Source organism: Lontra canadensis, unplaced genomic scaffold (assembly GCF_010015895.1).
Source record: "Lontra canadensis isolate GAN:19392208 unplaced genomic scaffold, GSC_riverotter_1.0 scaffold2, whole genome shotgun sequence".
Classification (NCBI taxonomy): Eukaryota; Metazoa; Chordata; class Mammalia; order Carnivora; family Mustelidae; genus Lontra; species Lontra canadensis.
The window spans coordinates 26,092,373-26,104,895 of NW_022630996.1; positions in this window are offsets into that span (position 1 = coordinate 26,092,373).

Consider the following 12,523-nt stretch of genomic DNA (forward strand, 5'->3'; position numbering starts at 1 on the left):
CAATTGCAGGGTCATAGGGAAGCTCTATTTTTAATTTCTTTTTTTTTTTAAGATTTTTATTTATTTATTTGACAGAGAAATCACAAGTAGGCAGAGAGGCAGACAGAGAGAGAAGGGGAAGCAGGCTCACTGCCGAGCAGAGAGCCCGATGCGGGGCTCGATCCCAGGACCCTGGGATCATGACCTGAGCTGAAGGCAGAGGCTTTAACCCACCGAGCCACCCAGGTGCCCCGCTATTTTTAATTTCTTAAGGAATCTCCACACTGTTCTCCAAGGTGGCTGCACCAACTTGCATTCCCACCAACAGTGTAAGAGGGTTCCCCTTTCTCCACATCCTCTCCAACACATGTTGTTTCCTGTCTTGCTAATTTTGGCCATTCTAACTGGTGTAAGGTGCTATCTCAATGTGGTTTTAATTTGAATCCTGATGGCTAGTGATAATGAACATTTTTTCATGTGTCTGATAGGCATTTGTATGTCTTCATTGGAGAAGTGTCTGTTCATGTCTTCTGTCCATTTTTTGACATGATTATCTGTTTTGTGTGTGTTGAGTTTGAGAAGTTCTTTATAGATCCTGGATATCAGCCTTTTGTCTGTACTGTCATTTGCAAATATCTTCTCCCATTCCGTGGGTTGCCTCTTTGTTTTGTTGACTGTTTCCTTTGCTGTGCAGAAGTCCTTGATGAAGTCCCAGAAGTTCATTTTTGCTTTTGTTTCCTTTGCCTTTGGAGACATATCTTGAAAGAAGTTGCTGTGGCTGATATCGAAGAGGTTACTGCCTATGTTCTCCTCTAGGATTCTGATGGATTTCTGTCTCACGTTGAGGTCTTTTATCCATTTCGAGTTTATTTGTGTACGGTGTAAGAGAATAGTCGAGTTTCATTCTTCTGCATATAGCTGTCCAGTTTTCCCAGCACCATTTATTGAAGAGACTGTCTTTTTTCCACTGTATATTTTTTCTGATCCTGTTTCTTATCTCGGAATCACACATAAAGTGTGGTCTGGGGTCTCAGCAGTATGTGGTAAAGCAAGCATGCTATATTGCCTTCTGTGTATTGATCTCTGGACTGATTCTTTGAGTGCTGTATCCTGATGCTGATTCAGACTAATATCGTTGGATAGTAAACTTTCTAAGTCGTTTGTATTCCTTTGTATTTTGGTTAGGTCATCTGCTCATATGAAGTAGTTGATTATTTGACCTCAATAGGATGACTATATTATTCCTAGTAAAATTTATCAAGCTTTGAGTTTCTTTTCTTGTTTTTGACAGTTTTCAATGTATTCCTTTATTGTTAATCTGTGTTTTTGTTTAGATCTTTATTTGTAGTTACTGGTAAAATTTTGAATAGGGCATGTTGAGAACTGAGTTAGTTGTAAGGCATTTCAGTGTAATGGCTATCAATATTACCTATATGCTGATGATTGGAAGCCTGTTCCTAAACTTCAAATTTATATGTCCTGCTGATAACTTAGACATCTCAAACTTTTTATGTCCAAAACTTAGCTCTTGATTTCTACCACTGGTCATTCTCATCACATAGTTGGTCAAACTCAAAGCCTAAGAGTCAACTTGAATTCTTCCATTTCCCTCATTGCTTCTTTCCCCATCAAGCTGGTTAGTTCTACCTCCAAACCCAGTGCTTTCACCTTCTTTCATTTTTATTTCCTCTCCTTGGTCTAAATTAACATCTCAACATGAATCATCTCAGTAGGCTCCATGTTTGACTCTGCTTCCATTCTTCTCCCCAAGATTATTTTCTCCACACAAAGCCAAAGAATATATATATATTTTTGTTAAAGTGTTATATTATATATATATATATACACACACACATATGTCGTATATATGTATCAAACATATATACACATATCAAAGTGAACAAATTATAAGTATCAACTCAACTTATCACAAGGAAAACACACCCTATAACTTCTACTCAGATCAATAAACAGATTACCAGACCTCAGAAATCTGTCACATGCCAGTCTCTGTATCACCCTCATCTCCTCCCCCAAAGTAATTATGATCCTGAATGCTAACATAATATATTAGACTTGCTTGTTATAAATTTCATATAAAAGGCATAATACATAATACTTTTTAAAAGTCTAATTCATTTCATTAAACATGACTGTGAGATACATCCATTTGTAGGGAGGAATAGTCCTGTCATTTTCATTTCATCTCTTCATTGCTGTGTGGTGTTTCATTGTATGAATAAACCACAATTCATTTATCTACTCCAATGTTGATGGGTATGTGGGTTGTTTCCTTTGAGGGGTTCTATGAATTATACTGCTATGAACATTTCTGAATATGTCTTTTGGTGCATATATATGCATATTTCTGTTGGGTTTATATCTAAGAGATTATTCCCTGAGTTAAAGGGTAAATGTATGTTCACTTATAGTAGTTATTTCGATTTTATAAAGTGATTTTACTAATTTACACGTTCAACAGCAGCAAGTGAAAATTCTAATTGCTCCACATCCTTTCCACAAATTTGTTAATTCAATAGGAATATAAGAAAATATTAAGGTTGGCAATGTCAAGAGTGAAAGGTGACAGACCCCTGTTGTCTTTCTAAATTTAGGAGGTGGGTGAAAAGGAAAATCGAGTACTGATTTGAGACTGCTATTTTTCCCAAAAGGTGTATCACTGGAAAACACACTCATAGGAACATGAAAGGGTCAACATAATCAACCTAGCTCTTCAGAGAGTAGAAAATACATTCTTATTCATTCTGCTTGCTTCCTGGGAATGGATATATCAAGTGTTACAGGTTACATCTTGCTTTACAAGCTGTCTTTTAAAATATCTGATTAGGAATGAGTGAATTTTTTTTTTCTGAATATGGTGATATATTCAGTATGGCAGTTTTTCTTTTACATGCTGATGACTTATCTTTTTCTCTTACCTTTGCTGTCCCTTTTAACTGCATACAACTTGAAATATATATATATATTTACACATATATATAAATTTATTTTTAATACATTTAAAGATCTATAATCTTGATATCTAGTGATGACAGTTGAGAAGTACTGATCTATTTCCTTGATGATTCTGATTAACCTTCAATGGTGTAAAGCCAATGTTAACATCTCAGGTCCAAACTAAAACATTTCTGGGAGTACAACGAGGGCACTTTTGATAATTACATTAGGATAACGAGTGTAGACATAGACTGTTCCGGGGAAATTAAAACCTATTGCCACTGAGCTTGACAACAGTCTTCAGACCATCTTTCTCCATTTCCAGGGCTATGGATGGCAGACACTGTAATTTGGGATGCCTTAAAGTTGATTAGAGCTGTTCAGGAAGTTGGGGAAAAGAGAATTTTCCCTGAAAGTATCATGTAGTAGAAAAAAACATGAGTTTAAGGTTAAGTTTTTAATTCCTTTCCTAAAAATCATTAATTTTGTAACTTTGGTTGTTACTTGACCTCTCTTATTCTTGGGTGCTTCATTGTAAAATGGTAATGACATAAGCATGAAACAAAATGCCTCAGGAAGTGTTAAATTCTGCCATTACCAGAAATGATACTTAATACATTTTAGTCTCTTCAGAGGGTCAATGCTTGCAGGAAACAAGGTAACCAAAGGGAGGGGAGGTGACTTCATACTGAATAGGTTTAATTCTCTCACCCAACTCATAATTCTTAATATTGTGTGTGTGTTTTACATTTTTCTCCAAATACATTTTACATTTGCTGCTAAGAACTGTCCTGTGAGTTAGGCAAGCCAATTATTATTATACCCATATTAGAGACAAAGAAACTGAGGCTCAAAGAAGTATATAGAGTTGAGAGTTTTCACTGTTATTAAATATTAGGTCCAGGACGTAAACTTGTTTCTTCAGTTTTGGTCCAGGACTTTTTCCAGCATGTCCACGTTCTTCCTGCCTTTTTCAAGGAAATGGGTGGAGAATTAATTAACTTTGGCCTTAGGCTTGAGATAGATATTACATTGGTTTGGAAAAAACCTTTCAGTAAAAAATTTAAGGTATGTTTGTTTGTAGAATATGCTCATTATTTTTTTGATACAAGTATCGATTATAGTTCTGGAATCAGCTAAAGAATAAAATCACTAACCTCATAATCTGCATATGTATTATATATATTTTGGTTATTCTAAAACAAAGGTTTAATTCTGCAGTGGATTCTCCCTGAATGCTAGAAATGCCTCAGATAGCTTTCCTTCAACTCCTTATTCAGTGAGAGCATTATGTTCTGGGACTGCTGATAGTATATCCAAAATGAAATAGATAATTTCAGTTTGTGAAAAAAGCACATAAATTATTTTGAAGGCAAATTAAAAGGAAATCATGGGCCAATTATTATTGAGAATTATTTTCCACTGCCTTCTTTGATTAATAGCATGAGGGAGCTAGAATTAATCCTAAAACATTTGGAGCTTAAAAGTTAGGGCTTTGCTAGTTCTTCAACAACAAAGGAAAGAAGGGAAAGCAGGTGGACAATGTTCCTAGTCAATGGGAGTGGCTCATGCCTTTCCAAAGGGGGATGAGCCGGTGGACTGACCCTGAGCACTGGCAAGGGAAGGGGCCACCCACATGGCTGCTGGTTTGGCCCAAATAGTTTTGAAATACATCAGAAAGCACTGCACTAAAAGAGTAGAAAGAAATGTGTGTACTTTGCTGTCTTTGGGAGAATGGTCTAAATGGAAGATGGAACCATATGGAAAAAAATTCAGGTTATTTTGGGTTTCTTTTTTTTTTTTTTTTAAACAACAGCTTTATTGAACTATAATTCACATACCATACAATTTACAAATTTTAAATGCACAATTCAGTGGTTTTTGGTGTATTCACAGAACATGCAGTTATCTCCACAATCAATTTTAGAGCATTTTCATCACCCTCAAAAGAAACTACACATTAGCTATTATATCTTAATCCCTCCATTCCCTCCTCCTCCCCCACCACTTCCCCAGGCAACCACTGATCTACTTTTTATCTCTGTAGATTTGCCTGTCCTGAGCATTTCAAATAAATAAATGCATGCAATATCTCGTCTTTTGTGATTGCTTCTGTCTCTCAGCACACTATTTCTTTTTTCATATACTTCTTAAATTATTAAATTTTATTTTATTTTTTATTTAAATTCAAGTAGCCAGTGTACATTACATCATTAGTTTTTGACCTAGTGTTCAGTGATTCGTTAGTTGCATATAACACTCAGTGCTCATCACATCACATGCCGTCTTTAATGCCCATCACCCAGTTACCCCATCACCCCCCATCTCCCTTTCTGCAACCCTCAGTTTGTTTCCCAAAATTGAGAGTCTCTCATGGTTTATCTCTTTCTCTGATTTCTTCCCATTCAGTTTTCCCTCCCTTCCCTTATGATCCTTTGGGCTATTACTTATATTCCACACATGAATGAAATCATGTGATAATTATTTTTCTCTGATTGACTTATTTCACTTAGCATAATACCCTCCAGTTCCATATGTGTTAATGTAAATGGTAGATATTCATCCTTTTTGATGGCTGAGTAATATTCCATTGTATATATGAACAACATCTTCTTTATCCATTCATCTGTTGATGGACATCTTGGCTCTTTCCACAGTTTGACTCTTGTGGACATTGTCGCTGTGAACACTGTGGTGCATGTGCCTCTTCCTTTCACTACATCTGTATCTTTGGGTAAATACCCAGTAGTGCAATTGCTGAGTTGTAGGGTAGCTCTATTTTTAATTTCTTGAGGAACCTCCATACTGCTTTCCAGAATAGCTGCACCAGCTTGCATTCCCACCAACAGTGTAAGAGGGTTCCCCTTTCTCCACATCTTTGCCAACATTTGTTGTTAATTTTAGCCATTCTAACTGGTGTAAGGTGGTATCTCATTGTGGTTTGATTTGTATTTCCCTGATGGCAAGTGACGTGGAGCATTTTTTCATGTCAGCACAATACTTCTAAGGTTATCAGTATTGCATTATGAATCAGTACTTCATTCCTTTTGGTGGATGAGTAATATTTCCTTTTAATAATGTTATTTATCCTTTAGTAGTTGGACTTTTGGGTTGTTTCTACTTTTTGGTTTTGGTGAATAATGCTCCTGTGAACATTTGTCTATAGGTCTTTATAGAGACATGTTTTCATTTCTCTTGAACCCTAGAGGTGGAATTGCTGGGTCGTTTTGTACTTCTATGTTTAGTCTTTTGAGGAGCTGCCAAAGTGTATCCTAAAGTGATTGCACCATTTTATACTTCTACCAGCAGTTTATGAGGGTTCCAGTTTTCCACATTCTCATCATTGCTTGTTATTAGTTATCTTTTTGGATATAGTCATGTGAGTAGATGGTAAGTGGTATCTCATTTGGGAAACTATAAAAAAATACCACAGAATGGGTGGCTTATAAAAACAAACATTTATTTCTCACAGTTCCAGAGGCTGGGAAATCCAGGATCATGGTACCAGCAGATTCAGTGTTTGGTGAAGGCTTCATGGTTCATAGACAGCATAAAAAACGTATTACCTCAAAATCTATACTATCAATATTGATAGTATAGTGGAAGTCACTTGGAATAATTGTTTGAAGAAGATAAAGGACTAAGTCAGATTTTTACAATTAAAGAGAAGCTTGTCATGTATTTGCTCATACATTAATAAAATAACTGATGATGGTATCAAATTGATGTGATATTTCTATTCCATTGGCTATATTTAAAACAGCAATGTTAGTATTTATAATATTCTGGAAATTACATTCTTTGGAGTTATTTAAACAGTGGTAGGGAGGACATTTTATATATCAACCTAGAAATGTACAAAAGGGTACATACTTTTTTCAAACTTTTTCAGGGGATATTGTAGAAAAAAATAATGACGTGAAGAACATTGCTATGGACCAAGGAAGGATATTTTCCAATTGCATAGGCTTTGCTTTTGTAACTGACTTTCCTCTCTGATGCTATCCATTACATTAATTTTGATTCTGATTTTATCTGAAAAATCTGGTGTTCAGGGATGGTGGGAAAGCAAATGAACAGCAGCTGTCCAGTCTCTGAGCACACTCTGCTTCTGGAATTCATCCCAGAAGATGCTCCTGAATGATTCCAGTGAGATGTGAACCAAGCCTGCTTTTCAAGACCTTCACAGAAGGCCTTTGATCTTTCCCCTCAGAGTGGTTATCATCATTTTTTAGGATTTGGATTAGGATTTTTAGGATTAGGATTTTGTTTGTTTGTTGTTGTTTTTTGATCAATATATTGAAAGAATTTAAAAATACTGTCAGGTTAAAAGAAAAACCTAGTTATATCTAAATTATAGTAGATAAAATTTTAGAAAAGTTGTTACATTTAAATATTATAAGGGGGTTACAAGTTGGTAAGTATATTGCAGTGTTTGATTTGGCAGTGAGAAGTACAGCTTTAACTGAGGGTAAGATTTTCTCTTTTCCAGCCAAATATGGTCAATTTTTTACTCTTGACAATGTCCATCCATATATAGGTTTCTGTTTATAGTGTGACTTGGATTTATCACTCATACAACTTCTCCATGTTGCAGAATGGGTTTTTCCTGCCTTTAAACTTCTCGTAGTTTGGCACTTAACCACGCTCCCTCAGAGGTCCAAGCTCATGAAAAATTAGGCTAATAGGAGGGGATCTTTGATAAAATGGAGAAAGGAGACAGGTAATCTGTATGCATTCAGGATCTTGTGAGGAAATAGATAGGGTCCTTAAGGACAGTGTGCTAAGAGACTGTTTTCAAGGGTATGAGGTGAGGAAGGGGAACCTTACCAACAGTGGGTGCTGTTGCCAAACAGCCCTGAAGGGTGGGAAGAAAGGGTTACTGACCAGAACCCAGAAGCCATCTGATAGTGTGGACTTCGGAGGACAAATATAGCTGTTGGTAGGTTTTGGGGGAAAAAAGCCCAGGTTCATTCTCCTCCCATCCTTTGATCTTCTACAAGTGCCTCCAACTGGCCAAACTGAGCTAGAAAACAAAAGGCAGGGGCACTCTAGGTGCTGTCCATAAGGCCAGCTCTCTGGGACACAGGCCAGGGCAGGGGAGAATAGAGAGCCTATCTGAAGAGCACGTGGAGAATATCCAGCATGCTGAGAAAAACAATATACTAGTGCTGTAAGAAGTTGTCAGGGCAAGAGAAAGTTATGTCTTATAGCTCACTTACTTGTAGATTTCTAAAAGAATTGAGGGGTGTGGTGAACTGAATGTGTTTTCCTTCAAAATTCTTGTTGAAATCTTAATCACCAATGCGATGGTATTAGGAGATAAGGCCTTTGGGGTAGGTAATTGTATTTAGACAGGGTCATGAGGGTGGAGCCCCCATGATGAGATTAGTACCCTTATAAAAAGAGGAAGAAACTCCAAGAAGAGACACCTTGCTAAGTGAGGGTAGAGTGAGAAGGATGCTATCTGCAAGCCAAGAACAGTGCCTTTATCATGAACTTGTCAATGCTAGAACTCTATCCTTGGGCTTATCCTTGGGCTTTCTCACAGCTTCTTAAACTGTGAGAAAATAAATGTCTATTGTTAAGGTTCCCCAGTCTATGGTGTTTTGTTATGGTAGCCCAGACTGACTAAGACAAGGGGTCTATAGGTCCTAAAGCTACTGTCCTCCACACAACATATACACATTTCTTACCTGGGAGCTAGGACCCTGGGAAGTTACAGGGGCAATAAACCTTTTAAGGTAGACAGAGCATGAACTGATAAGAGGATCGACAGAAAAGGAAATGAATCATTCTGTTTCATTCTCTGGGAACTCTGCTGTTTTCACTGAATAGCAAAATTTCTTTCTTCTAATGAACTTTTCCTCTCCATCTTTTCAAACATTAGTGACACACCTAAGAAATTATTTATGTATATGTATATATATTTATATGTGTTTATACATACATACATACATACATACACATAAGCATATTTATATATTATATAAATACAATTCTCAATATTGGTTGTTAATTTTAATTTAAAAAGATAGGCTTTATTTCAAAGTGATTAGAAACAGATCCTGTATCTATATTACTTCCAAGTTTTATGCCATAGTGTCAAAACTATATAATTCAAAACTGTATTTAAATTGTTTGATTCAGAACTTGTATAACTCCATAGATGTTTAACACTATTCTAGCATTTAAACAGTTACAAATAGTTAGTTTTAAAAGAAATAAAAAGTATGGTAACATGATTTCTGTAGATATCCTTCAAATAGGGACAGTGATTATATGATAAATTTATTTGCTGTTGAATAAATATATGGTACTTTCTAACATTTTCTTTAGAAGAAAATGATTTAAGAGAAGTGAAAGAAACTGAGTGTTAAGAAATCTCTTCAGTTATGTGAATATTGGCATATTCTCTCCCCATAAAAGGAAAGAGAAACAAATGGTATGTGTGTAAGGATATATATTCCAGCTCTCTTGTCCAGTAGGAAGAAGTAAATAATTGTGGCATTGAGGCAAGATATAGTTGAGAAGCAGGAGCATTACTTGTTTGGACAAGTCGTGTAAGAGTCTGTTAAAAACAGAGTATCTCCTAAATTTCTCACTTTTTAGAAGAGAGTGTACATATTGAGGGAAATACCTTTCTGGTCTTATTTCAAACTAAGCTTGTAATCTGGAATAAGGGGGGACCTTAATGCACACCTTGGATCATTAAAGGCAAAGCAACTGTTTACTTGGAAGGCAGGTTATAGGAAGAAGCTAAGTATGACTAATTGAGTAGAAATAGCTAGACAGAACGAAATGTCATAGTTGGAATGGAAAAGAGGAAAAACCTAAATAAACCAATGTTTGTTGCACATTGAACTATGGTACTAAGCAAGCATGTCTGCATCAAATGGAACCAAAAAAAGGTGTAATTAAAGAGAAATGAAACAAGTGTTGTAAAAGCTAGAGACAAAAACAAAACAAAGCTTGTGAAAATGGTTAGAGGCAAAATATAAATGTAGTGAAGGGTATGGATGGCTTAAAGCTCAATTTGATGCAAGATGATCAACAACAGTGAAATTATCTGCCTTCTAGTGGGAGAATGTAGGCCAGTTAACCATTGCTAGATGGGAGGCTAAATTGCTAGGATTCTGTTTTACTTCTGTCTTACCTGTCAAAGAGGAAAAAAAAAATAGGTAGAAGCCTTTGAAGCTCTTAATAAATGATGAGAAAGTGTGATTGTGAAAGTAGGAGTTTGCAGAATCATTTTTTTTTTCAGACATAATTACATGTGATAAGATGCACAGATCTCAGTTGTGGAGTTTGATGGATCTTGACATATGTGTACACCTGGGTAATCATCACTCTAATCATGACAAAGAACATTGCTATTATTATAGAATGTTCCCCTGTGCCCCTTTTCAGTTAGTCTCTATTCACCCCCACCCTGGTGAGGAAATGAAAGTTCCAATTTCTATCGCCATAGATTAGTTTGGCTGATTCTTTTTTTTTTTTTTAATTCTTTTTAATTTGGCCAATACTTGAACCTTATATAAATGGAATCCTATTAGGATATGCTCTTTTTGTATGGCTTCTTCTGCTCAACATATTTTGGAGAGCTATCCATGGTGTTATAAGAAGAGCTGTGTTTGAGTCCCAGCTCAAATACTCTAGTTCTGTGAATTCCACACAGAATTCAAGCTCTACAAGGGCAGGGATTTTTATCTACTTTGTTCAATGTCCCGTCCCCAGTAACTAGAATAGAACCTGAAACACAGTAAGTGTTCCACTCCTCAACTATGACATGAAAATAAAGGTAGTAATCTTTTATTATATTAAAAGGAATTCATGAGGCACAAGTAAGGAAAATATCTAAATTGCTTTGTAAACTCTATAGCACATTCTAAAGGTTATCTTTTATTACAAACAAGCCATGAATTCCTTGAAGACAGCAACCATACCTTATAGATCTTCGAATTTTTCACATCTAGCATAGGGTTAAATATACAGTGTGAAGTCATTAATGTTCCTTGAATAAATTTCAGTTTGTCCTGAGAATCTCAAGTTAGTGCATACAGCTTTGGGAGGCAAGTGAATAGAATCCACGTTCTTCGAGTATCTACTATACATGGTATTTTGGTACTTTTTAATTTTAAGGTACTTCATGTGTGTAAAGTGTGTAAATTGCTTGTGTTCCTTATGTCATAATCACTTGGCAATAAGAAACTCTGAGAGTTCACACATGGGCTTATTTTGGGCCCACTCGACGGGGAGGAACTCAGAGAGATAAGCTGACTATGGAGCCAGAGGTGCACCGAATTGAGTCTTCTGAAGAACAGACACCAAAATGGGATTATATAATGGATGTGCAGGAGATTTCTTGGGGGAACACCTGGTGAGAGGAAAAGGGAAGGAAGCCTGTAGGTGGTTGGGAGAATCGTCAGATCATGGTGCAATGTAAAATAAAGAGGAAAGGAAGAAGAATTGGTTAGAAAGAGGCTCAGACTGCAGTGAAGTTAGAAGAAATTTTGGGTTGGCTTCAGCATCCCCATGCTCAGTTACTGGCTGTGGACAACCAGTGGGAAAGTGTGGTATCAGCAGGAACAGGGTATGGATAGAGAGAGCAGCAGCTAGGGCCACCTGTCAATTATGCTCCTTGGGACAGGAGATCTGAGTGGTGCATTTTGGTGAATGCATTCCAAATTCCATTGTCAATGGAATGAGGCAAACCTGGTTTAATCTAGCCAACTGATCCTGAGAAATGGATAGAGAAACAGTAAATTAGTAAGGAAGAATGGTAATCTGGAAGCATGTGCCAAGGAGGAGCCAGTCTTCTGGGGTTGAAAGAGAGAATGGGGGTGAAGTAGAGAATGGGGTGAAGTAGAGAATGATAGGAAGAGGTGCTCATATGGTTTATGCTGAGTGAAGTTACTTAAACAACTGATACAGAATATTCTTAATTATATAGATTTTAAATCTTTAGATTCTTTTCAGTGTGGAAATGTGCACTTAAGAATGGTTGATGGCATGTGCTATTAGAATTTGGAGAAGGGGCATCAAAGAGAATTAAAAGAACAGATCACTGATCTACCCCAGTAGTATGAGAAAAGAGATAGGTGGAGACTTGGTAAAGAAAATTCTGAAAAGTTAATGGAAATATTTTGTTCTTTCTTTATATTTTTTGAAAGACCTGTTAGCATTCACTTGTCCTTACTCAGTTATAGTCTAAAAATTAATATATATCTTATATATTTTCTTGACATATATGCATATCCCACACCACCCCTGCCCCCTACCCTCCACACAAAAGAGTAACTTCAAACAATTTGCAAACCCAGGTTTGATCACGTAACTTTGTGGCAATTATATACTCTAGGGTTGTGATAAATGATTTTTTAAAAATTAAAGTATAGTTGACACAAAATGTTTCATTGGTTTCAGGGTTACAACATAGTGATTTGACCTTGTGATAAATGATTTTATAAGACAAATTCATACCCCAGAATTTGCGTGGTGGTCTCCCAGATCTGCAGTGATCTTAGAGTAATTGTGTAATGACTTTTCCTGTTATAGCCTGATCTTATCAATTAAATTAATTTGT